This window comes from Mirounga angustirostris, unplaced genomic scaffold (assembly GCF_029215605.1).
Source record: "Mirounga angustirostris isolate CCGP_5_RB_7025 unplaced genomic scaffold, mMirAng1.0.hap1 SCAF_10, whole genome shotgun sequence".
Taxonomy (NCBI): domain Eukaryota; kingdom Metazoa; phylum Chordata; class Mammalia; order Carnivora; family Phocidae; genus Mirounga; species Mirounga angustirostris.
This window is the reverse complement of record NW_026991718.1, coordinates 94,484,151-94,487,618: the sequence shown is the minus strand read 5'-3', so window position 1 is coordinate 94,487,618 and position 3,468 is coordinate 94,484,151.

Below are 3,468 nucleotides of genomic sequence, written 5' to 3'. Positions count from 1 at the left end.
AGGGTGTACATACATACATACAATCATTGAGCTCGATGCTTAAGCTGCATGCATTTTACTGTATGTATACTATGATACCTACTTTTTTAATTTATTTTTTTAAGATTTTATTTATTTATTTGAGAGAGAATGAGAGAGAGCACATGAGAGGGGGGAGGGTCAGAGGGAGAAGCAGACTCCCTGCCGAGCAGGGAGCCTGATGCGGGACTCTATCCAGGGACTCCAGGATCATGACCTGAGCCGAAGGCAGTCGCTTAACCAACTGAGCCACCCAGGCGCCCTATGATACCTACTTTTTAAAAAAAGATGATGGGTGGTGTAGTCAGTTAAGCATCTGACTCTTGGTTTCAGCTCAGGTCATCTCAGGGTTGTGGGATTGAACCCCATGTCAGGCTCTGCACTCTGCACTCAGCTCAGAATCTGCTTGATAATCTCTCTCCCTTTCCTTCTGCACCTCCTGCTCGCACGCATGTGCTCTCTCATTCTCTTTCTCAAATAAATAAATAAATCTTAAGAAAAAAAAAAGATGATGGGCAGTCCACCAGGGAAGAAAAAAATCTACAGCCATATCTATGTAGCGAGTTCAAATTGCCAAACAAATGCAGACAGTTGGGCAAAAGGAAAATAAAAAATTGGAAACTATCATAAGATGAGCAGTTTCTTTTAACTCCAGTTGTAAACTGAACACTTAAAATAACGTGAGCCCCACCTTGCAGACAGGGTGCTCTCAAATGCCTCAGGACGTGCAATGTGGACTCACACACATACAGGAGTGATTATTTTGTGTTCTTCAAAATGCTGACAGCTCAGAAAGAGTCTAAAGGAGCAGTTTTACTGGCTTTCTCAAGAAAGGCAGTTTTTAAGAATGGGGAGGGAAACAAGAGTCAGGCTTTCCAGGATGAAGCTGGGGTTTTGTCCAAATCTGGGTGGCAGCACGGTCAAGGGCAGCAGGTCAATTCGGTCAGTGCTGTAGTTTACCAAGGTCAGGCGGTGGCAGGAGGCCTGGGGAACGTGGAAGGAGTACTGTACCTGAGGACTGTTCCAGAAACATTCCATGGAAGAGCCTCTCCCTTTTATTCCCCCCACCCACCAACATTTGGCTTTATTGTCTTAAAAGTTTTCTGTGAGGGGTGCCTGGCTGGCTCAGTCTGTAGAGCATGCGGCTCTTGATCTCAGGTCGTGTTTTCAGCTCCGCATTGGGTGTAGAGCTTACTTAAAGTAAGTAAGTTTACTTAATAAAGTAAAAGAGATGCAAAAAGGTTTTCTGTGAACCTCTGGTGCTCTTTCCTTTTTGCTTGGGCCACGTCTCCCTGCATTAAGGTGCAGCCCTGGTGAGTACCTCAGCCAGCAAAGTGGCTTCTGATTTTCTCGTTTCTTCCCATCCTTCCTTCTCATTCAGTGGCTTGTCTGACACATCTGGCGTTGTTTGGTGTTACGGAGATAGGACCTTGCTTTGTTGTGGAAACTGCTCTGTCAGGGCTGGGTGCTGTGGGCGAGGGGAGGCTGGAGGCCTGGAAGGAACACAGGAGGGCCCAGAAGCTGCTGGTTGTCTGGGTGCAGATAACGCCCCACTCACTGGCTGATGTAAGAGCTCTCCTGGGCTGAGCATCAGCGAATGTGGTCATGGGAGGCTTTTAATTCTTTGTTATAAAGGCAGAGCTAGGAGAAAGATGAATCACTTCTGTGCCCCCGCATCAGGCCCAATGTCTTTACACAGAACTGCAACTGGAATGTGGGTGGGAGGTAAAAACAGGGCACGCATGGTGACCCCCGGCACCTAGCCCTGGGTGGGGAGGTGCCTGGCTCATCCCTGGAAGGGTGAAGGCCCCAGCGCATCTCGGGCTGATGCCTCTCTTTCCAAGCACGCTAATCCTCAGACTGACATAACAGGGCCTGGAATTTTCTCTCTACGGCTCCCTGCACAAAAATGTGCAAACAGATTAAGAAATAAAAGGCAAAAGCTACCTCAGGATTGATGACGATCCTGATGGTGAAAGATAAGTAGCACATTATTATTTCAGCTCCTGCTTCTAACAAAATTCAATTTTGGGAAGGGGGGGGGTTTCTAAAAACCAGGAAAGAACAAGTAGGACAGAAATAGCTGTTTTCCTTGGAAGAGGAGCCCACTGAGGTCTGCCTCCCTTCCCCAGGGCTGACGGAAGACTTAGGAGTCTGCTGTCCCCCCACCCCCCAAGTTTGCCTGTTGGAGAAGAGGGTCTTCCCTGACCCAGGAAGAAGCCTTCCTTCTCCTTCCTGCAGAAAAGCCATTGCCTCCGGGTGAGCTGGTGGGGGGGGGCAGGTGGGGGAGGCGCAGGGAGGGGGGTTGTGGTGAGGGACCCACTTGCTGAAGATGCTATCAGGCTGGGGAACAGATTTCCCAATTTTTCTTCCTGGGTGGTGATTGGCTGCTCAGAGGTCTTTGTTTTACTCCAATACCCTCTTTGCTCTGAAATGTCACAACAGATATTAACTCAAAAGTCATTTCTATGTGCCAAAGGAGTGAGCTCTCTGTCCCTGTCTCTCCCTCCTGCCCTGCTTCCTCCTCTCACTCACTGCAGGTGCTGGGAGGATTTCTAGGGAATCGCCAGTTCCTGGTCTCTCCTCCCTGCTCCCTCTCAGATACCTCTTCCATCACCAGATTACACAATTTCTGGTGCCTGTGGCCATTTCCCCCCTGAGCTCGTGTTTGTGCCCCGGCCCAATTAGTTCCAGCTTTCCTCATTCACTTTTATTTTTCCTATTTACACTATTTGAGTGTCTTCCTTAGTTAGCTGAAGGAAAGACAGCATGTTCTGCACTCCTAACCTTCCATTTCTGTGTCTCTGAACGTTTGAGGGAGGTAACACCACTGGAGAATTCCCCCCACACACTCCAGCCTGGAGGAACTTACATAGTTTTAAATCCTCCTCAGTACCTGGGAACCAAAGCAAAAGAACAACCACACTGGCATCATAGGGAAGGTGATCTGTGTGTCTGGGAAAAATGCCAAGCTGAGAACAGGAGTAAATAAATGACATGCCCAAGAAGCAAGAGTCTTCTATAGAGTCTCTGTGAGTGAAATGGTCCCTCTGTGGAAAGGAAGCCACCTTTGAAGGTTTGCTTTGTCTTTTGCTGTGACCCTGCTAGGGACCCTTAGGCCACCTCACTCAAGGACAGTGCCAGGTGCCCCCCCCTTCCTTCAGCCACAGCATTGGGTTGGGTCCAGTGCGATCCGGGAGTGAAGTGTGAGCAGGGCCAGCGGGGGGAGCCAGGACACCCCAGTGAGCCAAGAGCTTCCAGAGAGTCCCGTTCCAGGTCCAGAGCCTGGCGCGCAGGGGAACCCCACAAGCGGGCGGAGGGAAACCCAGGAGGCCCGCGGGAGGAGGCGCGGCCAAGGGCTGGGCGCGCGCAGCCGAGCGCACTCGCGGCCTCTCCGCTCAGGGCAGAGGGTGGGGAGGGGGCTGAAGAGACCCTCGGTTTCTCCGAAGT